This window comes from Crocuta crocuta, unplaced genomic scaffold (assembly GCF_008692635.1).
Source record: "Crocuta crocuta isolate KB4526 unplaced genomic scaffold, BGI_CrCroc_1.0 scaffold112, whole genome shotgun sequence".
In the NCBI taxonomy this organism is placed as follows: domain Eukaryota; kingdom Metazoa; phylum Chordata; class Mammalia; order Carnivora; family Hyaenidae; genus Crocuta; species Crocuta crocuta.
In genome coordinates, this window is record NW_027528818.1 from 7,782,991 (window position 1) to 7,793,735 (window position 10,745).

The window sequence follows — 10,745 nt, forward strand, 5'->3', positions numbered from 1 at the left end:
AGGTATAAAGGCAGCTGGGAAAAATCAAAGCCGTGGGGCCAAATAGGTCTAAACCTAGTTTTCAAATTTGTAATATTCACCTACAATTTTTCCTGGAAAAATTTACTGAAATTTTTGTAACCTTGTCAGAAACAAGGAAACTGAAAGAATATAATGAGCTGTGAAAAAAAAAGTTTGATGAAAATTAACTCATAAAACTCAATTTTAAAACATGACAAGTGAACCTCCATGAGGATATTAGTAGTTGCAAGAAATGGAAATGGTCGTTAAAAGCTAAAACAGTTGGATAATAAGGATACTGTTATACCCAGATCGCAGTATCCTCAATGACCAGAGACCACCGGGGAGACTGAGTCACGCATGCAAAGGCAAAGGGCTTTATTACGGGCTCAAGCTCAGGCTCACAGACTTTACCAGCACAGTGGATCCATGCTGTGAACCCGGAACAAAGGCAGAGTAGGGTTTTTATGGGGTTTGTGATGGGAGAGTTACAGAAGTTGTGGCATGGAAACAGTGATCCAATCACAATTACTCAACATCGTTGACAGCGGGTTTAACCATACACATTGTCTACAGTATTCGTTACTTTTGGCGGGATCCAATTACAACGTTTAGAGTACCTTTAAATTCAACTAATCACAGAGCGAGCCTAGGGTCTTGTTCTGGGACTAACGGGTTAACTTTAACATTAGGTAACAGGGTCCTATCTATAGTTTCTATCTATAGGCCTCTCCCTTAGTAATGTGGAGGGTGTTCACTGGCCTCTCCTGATTGGGTGTTGCAAGGGTGGTTTCTCCTGCCTTGGGCAATGTATAACCGCCTGATAGTTTCAGGGAAGCTGAAACTTAGGCCTTCTAGTTTAGAGGGGAAACTTAAAGCCTGTCATGGAGTCACTTTGGTTTAGACTTGTGTCCTTACAATACCATTAAATATACACACTTAAATCTATTGAGGAGCTAAAAACGGAAGATAAGAACAAATTTGAAAAGATAAAATAGAACTTGTAAATAGTATGTGTATAATAATGGAACTGAAAACTCAATGGAAAGACTAAAGAGATTAGTTGGAACTAAACAGAGAATTCATTAAGTAGGAGATGGATCTAAGGAATTAGTTTCACATACCACACAGAACATAAACAGCTAGCTATAGTGACTGGCAGGAAACACCAAGGATTTTCTGGAATGTATGGAATCTGTGGCTTCTTAATCTGGAGGCTGGTTATCAGGACATGCTCACTTTGTGAAAATTCTTTGAGTTGTACAATGAAGAGTGATCTATTTCTATAAAGAGGTAAAAAATGTGGGGTACAATTACACAAAATTTGGAATATAAATAACAACTGAAATTATAATGGGGAAAAGGTAAATTTTTGTATCAGTTTTAAAAAAGTCAAAATGGAGTAAAAAGGACAAAGAGAATATTATGAGTAGATCTACAAAAGAAAATAAAATGATTGAAATTAAGTCTAAATATAAATTTGCCTCTTTACATACAGAGAATGTTAGAGGTGATACAGTAACAAATTTTATTTAAAAGAATCATACCTAGAATATAATGACTAAGAAAGTTTACAGTTCCAAAAATGGGAAAGGATCAACCAGGTATTACACATATAACAATATTAATATACAATTACTCTGCTTTTATAGAAATAAAGGAAGTCATTAATGACAAAAAATAATTCATCAGGCAGACACTGTCTACTTCTACTTGAATGTCTGTGATTCAGGACTAACTAGATAATAAAAATATTTTCATACAAAAAACATGAGACTTTAACACTGTTGAAGAAATCACTGATGAATCACAACAAAGAAGAGGTAAAGTTTAGAAAAAAGTGGGGCATGCAAGAAACAAAACATATAATTGAAAGCTTATGTAACATTCTCTATGCTATTAGTTAAAATTGAATTCAAGGAATAACTCACTGGAAATTATACAATAACAATAACTGGGGGCACCTGTGTGGCTCAGTCAGTTTATTGTCCAACTTTGGCTCAGGTCACGATCTTGCAGTTTGTGAGCTCAATCACCCAGTCGGTCTCTGCGCTGACAGTTCAGATTCTGTTTCTCCCTCTCTTTCTGCCCCTCCCCTACTTACGTTCTGTCTCTGTCTCTCAAAAAATAAATAAATGTTAAAAAAATATTTTAATATCAATAACTGAATGGAGAGGATATGTACATACTTGTGAAATGTAGCAAAACCCATAGAAATTTACAACCTCAAGTGAATTTTTTAGAAATTGAGAAAAATCAGAGTAAATGACATAAGTGTTCATTTTAAATCAAACTGTGAAATAATATCAATAACGGTGCTCCCACAAAATCTAGAAATATGCACATAAATATGATAAAATTTTTAAAGATTAGGTTATCAGTTCTAAAAAACAAAGAAAAAACAAAGAATATATATATTTTTTAAAAGCCAGGTTTTTGTAAAGGCTAATGAAAGACAAAAAAGTTCGGGAAGGATGGATCAGCCAAGAAAGACAGGTGGCACAATTTTAAAATAATGGTAGGCCCAGGAGAAGAAATTTTGCTTGCACAGGGGGCAGTTTCAGCCCATTCCAGAGAGTTCCAGCTTGCCTTTCCTGATAGACTGACCTACAGAGTCCACGCTTGCCTCGTCGACCTCCACAGTCACGTGTGCCAGTTTCTAACAGCTTGCAGATGGGCGAGGGGCTGTGGAGAGTGGCGGGAGCCTAGCAGCTACCTCAAGAAGGCTATAGAGAGCACAGCTACCTCAGCAGAGACCAGAGCCACCAGGTTGCTGCCACCAACATTTCTAACACCAGGTGTCATAAACAAGTCCACGAAGGCATTGATATATATCATCTTTTGAAGGCACAGGAATCTAAAGAGGAAAGATTTATTAATCTGGAAATGTTGCCCCCTGAGCTAAGCTTCACCACCTTGTCCTACCGGAAAGCAACAGACTTCTGCATAGGGTCATGCGCTTGGTAGGACCTTGCAAACGGTGAACTTCTCTGGCAAGAATTGTGTAAATCCACTTGGGGTCACTGTTCCATATATAATAAGAACCAACCCCTGGGATTTTCTTTCAGAAAATTGTATACGCAGCTGGATGAAGGCAGCCTCACCTTTAATGCTAACCCAGAGGAAGGAGTAAACTACTTTAGGTCCAAGGGTATCCTAGATGAGTCACCAAAGGAAATAGCAAAGTTTATCTTCTGTACAAGAATACTAAATTGCAGAAAAACAAAAACCAAAAAGCAAAAGCAAGAAACCACAAGACTCTATCTTGATGAAAAAAAAAGAGATGTCTTGGATGAACTTGTAATATTGCATAATATTAGAAATCAGTTCTTGCCCAATGCACCTAGAGAATTATTTTGTCCCTTCAATGTCCCTGAAGAGCAGGGGAGTATCTTAAAACTCTTAGAACAAAGGTCTCGCCTAGATTCTGTGCTTGTAACACCGATTTAATGTGAGAACTTGGCCTCAGTCCTGATGCTGTCTACATACTGTGCTACTCTTTTATTCTACTTTCCCTTGACCTCACCAGACCTCACGTAAAGAATAAAATGTCAAAAAGAATTTATTCGAAATACATGTTGTGCTGCTCAAAACATTAGTGAAGATTTTATAGGAAACCTTTATGATAACATCTACCTTTTTGGCCACGTGGCTGCAGAAAAGCACAGTTACTAGGATTTCAACCATTAAATTCAAACTAAAACTATCCAAGGGCTTATTTAGCAGATATGAATGTTACATTAGTGCTGGTCATTCTAGCCTCTGTATACAAACCAACTTGAATGTACTAGTTTTTGGTTTTTGCTTGTACTATTTTCTTTTGAGGCAGTTTCCCTGAATAACTCAAGAATTTTGCAGAGTTTGTTCTTAGTTTTGCTTATATTGTTTTGTGCAAAGCAAATCCATTGTCTCACACACCTATTTAAGAATGTTAAACTGGAATTTTACTCTAAAATATGATATATTTGTGTATTAGATCTGCTTGAACAACTATTCATCTCCATTCTTTTAAAAAATACCATGTCATATGTATATATTTAACTGAAGTGAGTTATAATCATAATTATTTTATTGTAAAGATTTTAGCTAAAGCCTTTCCTTTGTTCTCTAAATAAAAATAATGGAGACAAAATTATAGGTGCAATAGGAAGGAAACAAAATGCAATGAAAGAGAGTTTTGCTTTTAATACTAAGAACTAGAAAAACAAACATCTATTAACAGGGGAATTGATAAATAATCTGGCATAGTTATTCAATGGACCATTACATAGCAGAAATTGGTGAAAATATATAAATATACATCAAATATATGGCAACATACAAATTCAGTTTGAAGAATACATATTGTGCTATCCATTGATCGATGCTTTTAAACATATAAAATAATATCCGCTTTAAATCTTATGTCTTCAGGGGATTCTACCTATTCCCCTCTTTTTGGTTGTCATTTAAAGCCCTAAAATCGGTTCCCAGTGTTAGTGTCATATTTGGACTTCCACATTCACATCACTCTCTCTAATATCACTTTTGTCATCAGTCTCGATGGTTGTGACGTCCACAAGATAATCCTTGCAATTCCTTGGCACCTCAGTTTCTTGAAGTTCTCTTAACCAATGATCTTCACACTCCCTCTACCACTCTGCCCTAGATAAGCCCTCAGTCCTGAGCAGTGCTGCCATCACTTCCTGTCTCCATGACTAAATACCTCTGGTTTGGCCACAACTTTGATCTTGCTCTGATTTACTGTGTTAGCTCGCCAGGGCTGCTACATAACAACGTATCATAAACTGTGTGGCTTCAAACAACAGACATTTATTCTGTCATAATTCTGGAGGCCATAATCAAGAGCTAAGAAGTCCATAATCAAGGGTGAGCAGGCTCCCTCAAAAACTTTTAGGGAAGAATCCTTCCTTGCCTCTTTTAGATTTGGTGGTTTCTAGGCTTCTTGGTGCTTTTTAGTTTGTGGCAGCATAATGCCTTTCTCCACCTGTGTCTTCACATGGCTGCCTTACCTCTATATCTGTGTCAGACTTCCTTTTCTTATAGGTTACCAGTCGTTAGATAGGGCCACCCTAGTCTGGCATGACTTCATCTTGACTTCATTACATCTGCAGAGACTATTTCTAAATGTGGTAATCTTCACAGATACCAGGGGTTAGGACTTGAACGTATCTTTTGGGGGACACTGTTCAACCCAGAACACCTACAAAACATTGGTCCTAACGTTTTCTCTGTGCCTCACACTCAGCACACTTAGCACACTCTTTTATCCGTTTATAATCCAAACTTCTTAACCTTTTCTGATTTCATCATTATGTTATGGAAAGACTTGCTAACTTTTTTGTTAGTCCACATGTGCGCTTGTACACCACAAGTGGCTGGAACACACACAGAGATGCACACACAAACACACAGCCTGCTCTCAATTAAAATTCTTAATCATAAACTTTGATTATATGCTTTCAAATTGCTTGACAATAATATTACATTTCATTATTCCATTTATACTCATAAGCTTCCCCACAAATATTTCATACCTTCTTTTCCCTCAAATTTCCAGCCCACTTTTTACTAGCTCACTCTCAGTGACCTTACCACCTAGTTCACTGAGAAGATAGGGAAAATCAGAAGAGACTTTCCACAGCCCCCACCATAACCTCCAATAATCCACCTGCATCTGAGTTTATATATTGTCTTTCTCTGCCACACATCTTCACCTTCTCACCTTGTGAACTAGATTGCATCATCTATCAGAGACAATGTCTTTGCTCAGCAATTTTGCCTTTCTCTTGTCACCAACTTTCCCTCTCTACTGGAATCTTCCCTAAGTACATAGACATGATCTTCTTTCATACAAACAAACAAACAATAATAACAACAACAACAAAAACTCCTTTCTTAATTTTACATCCCTTCCGGGACTGCTCCGCTTATCTCCTTGCCTATACTCACTTTTTCCAATTTATCTTTTCCCATTCTCTACTGAACCTCCATCTACAGGTTTTCATTGCCAACACTCAACCAAAATAGGCTTTTCTCTAGGTCGCTGATGAATTCCAATAAGAGATTTCCATGGTTATTTCTCTGTTTTATTTTATTTGATTTACTATCATCATTTGATAGTAGCTTTGAGGAAATCATACTCTCTGGTTTTTGTTTTTGTTTTTCTTTCTAAAAAGATAATTCTTTCATGCACCTTAACTGCTTCCTCCTTGTCTCACAATCACACTGTTTGGGCTTACTGGGGATCAGTATCTGGATTTCTTTTCTTTTCTATTCATGCTAATACCCTTGGTGACCTTTAAATGTCATTTATATGTTAATGATTCCCAATTATATACCTGCAATCTTCCCTCTGCAATCCAGCTTCATACAGATAACCACTTGGACAGCTTCACCTGGAATGTCTAACACACATATCTAATTTACTATACTCAAAACTGAGCTTCTAATATGTTTACTCCACTGCCTCTACACATGCTCTATCCATAGATGTTTTAGGAAATTTCTACAATTAGTGGTAACTCTTGTCTAACTGTTGAGGATGAAATCTTTGACCTGAGCCACCATTATTTTTCATCTGGATTCTGGCAATGGATTCCCAAGTGATCTTTCTGCTCTCCATCCTTGTCCCTACCCCTATTGCAGTTTATTTTTAACACACTAGAATTTTCCTGTCAAAGTGTGATTCTGCTCATGCTTCATTTTTCATAATAGACTACCAATAGCTTTCCATCTTGCCAAGAGATGAGAATCCTTTTGATGGCTTGTGAAAGGACAAAGAACACCTCTCAGCTTCTCTCAGAGTTTATGTATAAACTTGATTTTTAAAAAATCTTGACAATATCAAAGTATAAAAAAATCAGTCCTGGGAGAAGCAGTTAAGATGGCAAAGAAGTAGGGAGACTCTGGACTTTCCTTGTCCCTCAAACACAGCTATTTTGAGGTCAGATTACTTGGAACACCCAAGAAATTGGTATGCAAATGGTAGAAGGATTTCCAGAGTTGAAAGGAGAAGCTTAACAGGTGCAAGGTGGGTGGTTGTAAACTGGGGGAGAGAAAACTCCAGAGCCACTGAGAGGAGGGAACCATTTTTGTGAAGAGAAAAAAGGGAGAGAGAGGGGGTTGGGGGTTGAGATAGTGTAGCATCAAGTTAGCACAAGAGGAAACCCTCTCTGGACCATGGACTGGAAAGTAAGAAGTACTGAGTGTCCCAGTTCTTTTTTGTAAACAGCTTTTGGAGCTGAAACGCTGAGCTTTTGGAAGTGCAAGGCTTTCTCCAGAGCAGAGCCCTGGCATGCACTCCTGGGGAGGTGGGAGCCGGCCCTGGAGTGTATACTGTGGTGTAGTGATCTCCAGGGCACATTGGAAAAGAATTATCCCCTTCCTGGAGTACTTTTGGAAGAGGGTTTATTGCCTCATGAAGGACAAAAGACCCTGCAGGTGCCAGCCAAAGGTCTTTCATTTCAGCAGGGTAGAGAAGAGGAGATTTTGTGCTGTGCCGGGTCCTTTAAGGTCTCTGGTTTTGAATCCTTGTTGCACACCAAAGAAAAAAATGCAGGAGAGTTTTTGGCAAAGGATGAGCTGACTCCCCCTGCTATTCTGTGAGGGCAGCAGGAACAGCAGGGATTGCGATTCCTGGTCCAGGGATGAAATATTGGGGTGGTGCCATTTTCTCCACCCCCACCAACATGGTGGGACTTCAGAGAGCAAAACAGCATCCCCTGGTGAAGGTGAAGGCAGGACCAACTTACACTAAACCCTGCCCCCCCACCTCTCACCCTCAACCCCCATGCCTGCAACTGCTGATTTACTAGGGCAAGACTGACTCTGAGCCCACACAGCCTGCCTCTCCTCCAGAACACCAGCACAACCACCACCACCCCGGAACCAATAGACAACTCTCGTTTCCTTTTTTTCCTCCTTTTTAAATTTTGGAATTGACCTCGTAGTTCTTTTTGTTTTGTTTTTCATATCCTTCTCTCACTNCGTCCTTTGTCTCCCAATCTCTCAGGTTTTGTAAGGTTTCCAATGGCTTCAGATCTTTTCTGTGTGATGTATGGGCGCGAGTGCAAGTACGGAGCTCCTTACTTCTCCGCCATCTTGCCCCTCCCCCCGAAAGTTTACCTCTCACTTTCTTTTTATTTGTTAATAAACCTTTTTTATTCTTTTCTTATACCTTCTTTTTTTCTTTTTTTCCTGCTTTTTCTATTTTTCCTTTTGTAATTGTTGAAATCAGACTTATCGTTTTTAATTCTTTTTTCATTTAATTTTTTCTCCTTTTTTCTCTTTTTTTGGGGGATCAGGCTTTCACTCCCTCCTTTCCTCCTCAGGGTTACCTCAACAAATAAATCAAAGCACTACTAGTTAAAGGTTCAAACATTCCACTACTGCAAACAAGAAGGAGCTCTAGCAGACAGACCAGTGGGAAAGCAAAGTGCACACAGCATGCATCAGAAACTTCTTAGAGTGTCAGGCCCTGGACAGTGTATGATCCCTTTTTAATATAGCAGTACTCTCAGGTGCAAGAAACATAATAAACTTTTAAAACACTCAAAGGACAGAAACTTAGCCAAAATGACAGGATGGAGGAATTCTTGCCAATTCTTGTCAAAAAGGTCAAGAAGAAATTACAGGCAGTGACTTCTTCAAAGCAGATATAAGTGATATATATGAACAAGAATTTAGAACAACAGTCATAAGAGTACTGGCTGGGTTTGATAAAAGCATAGACGACACCAGAGAAACCGTTGTTGCAGAGATCAAGCAGTAAAGAACTAGTCAAAATGAATTTTAAAAAATTCTATGGCTAAGATGCAAAAGGAACTAGATATAGTGACAGGAGAGACTGAAGAATCAGAGGAGAGAATAGGTGAAATAGAAGATAAAATTATGGAAGATAATGAAACTGAAAAAAGAGGGAAAGGGGAATGCTAGATCATGAGGGGAGACTTTGAGAACTAAGCAATTCCATGAAATGAAACTATAGCATATCATAGAAATCTCAGAAGAAGGAGAGCAAGAAAATGGGGCAGAAGGTTTATTTGAACAATTATAGCTAAGAACTTCTCTCTAATCTGGGGAAGAAACCAGGCATGCAAGTCCAAGAGGCACAGATAATTCCTTGGGAAAAACAAAAACAAAAATAGGCTAACGCCATGATGTATCATACTGAAACTTGTGAAATAAAAGGATAAAGACAGAATTCTGAACGTAACTAGGGACAAAAGTTACTTAACCTACATAGTAACAAGGTAGACACATAAGGTTAGTAGCAGACTTGTCCCCTAAAACTTGGCAAGCCAGAAAGGAGTGGCAGAAAATATTCAATGTGCTGAATAGGAAAATTCTGCAGCCCAGAATCTTAATCCAGCAAGTCTGTCATTCAGAATAGAAGGAGAGATAAAGATTTTCCCAGACAAACAAAACCAACACAGTTTGTGACCAGTAAACCAGCCCTGCAAGAAATTTTAAGGGGGAATCTATGAGTGTAGGGGGGGAAAAAAAAAGAAGACTAAAGCAGCAGACCAGAGAACACCAAATCCACAGATAATACAATTGCATCTTTCACTAATCATGCTGAATATAAATGGACTAAATGCTCCAATCAAAAGACATAAGATATTAGAATAGATAAAAAACAAATCCATCCATATTCTGCCTACAAGAGACTCATTTTATGTGTCAGACACCTGAAGATTGAAAGGGAGGGGATGGAGAACCATCTATCATTCTAATAGAGGTCAAAAGAAAGCCATACATAGCCATATTTATATCAGACAAACTAGATTTTAAAACAAATACTGTAACAAGAGATGAAGAAAGGCATTATCTATCCATCAAGAAAATCTAACAATTATAAATAATTTTCCCCCAACTTGTAAACACAAATATATAAATCAATTAATCACAAACATAAGAAACTCATTGATAATAATACCACAATGGTAGGAGACTTTAATACCCCACTTAAAGTAATGGACAGATCATGTAAGCAGAAAATCCACAAGGAAACAATGACTTTGAATGACACAGTGGACCAGATGGACTTAATAGACATATTCAGAACATTTCATCCTAAAGCAACAGAATACACATTTTTCTCGAGTGCACATGGAACATTCTCTAGAATAGATCATACACTGGGTCACAGATCAGCCCTCAACAGGTACAGAAAGATCAAGAGCATACCATACATATATTCAAAATACAGTGCTATGAAACCTGAAATCAATCACAAGAAAAACAAATTGGAAAGCCCTCAAATATATGGAGGTTAAAGAACATGCTTAAAGAATGAATGGTTTATCCAGGAAATTAAAGAAGTAATAAAAATATACATGGAAGCAAAGCTAGAGAGGCAGAAGCCAATATGGTCCAAAGCCAACAGAAGGAAATAATAAAGATTAGAGCAGAAATAAGCAGTATAGTAACAAACAAACAAACAACAGTAGAAGATCAATGAAACTAAAAGCTGGTTTTTGAGAGAATAAAAAGCAATTGATAAACCCCTGGCCACACTTCTCAAAAAGAAAAGAGAGAAGACCCAAATAAATAAAATTGCAAATAAAAGAGGAGAAATAACAACCAACACCACAGAAAACAAATAATTATGAGAATACTATGAAATGTTATATGCCAACAAACTGGACAATCTGGAAGAAATGGACAAATTCCTAGACACACACTACCAAAACTCAATGGGAACAAATAGAAAATTTTAACAGACCCTCAAACCAGCAAAG

At 37.8% G+C, this 10,745-nt stretch overlaps 1 pseudogene; it reads left to right on the plus strand.

Moving 5' to 3' along the window:
• Positions 1 to 2,673: 2,673 nt before the first annotated feature.
• Positions 2,674 to 3,675, plus strand: LOC144224828 (F-box only protein 8 pseudogene; annotated as a pseudogene).
• The last annotated feature ends 7,070 nt before the right edge of the window (positions 3,676 to 10,745 follow it).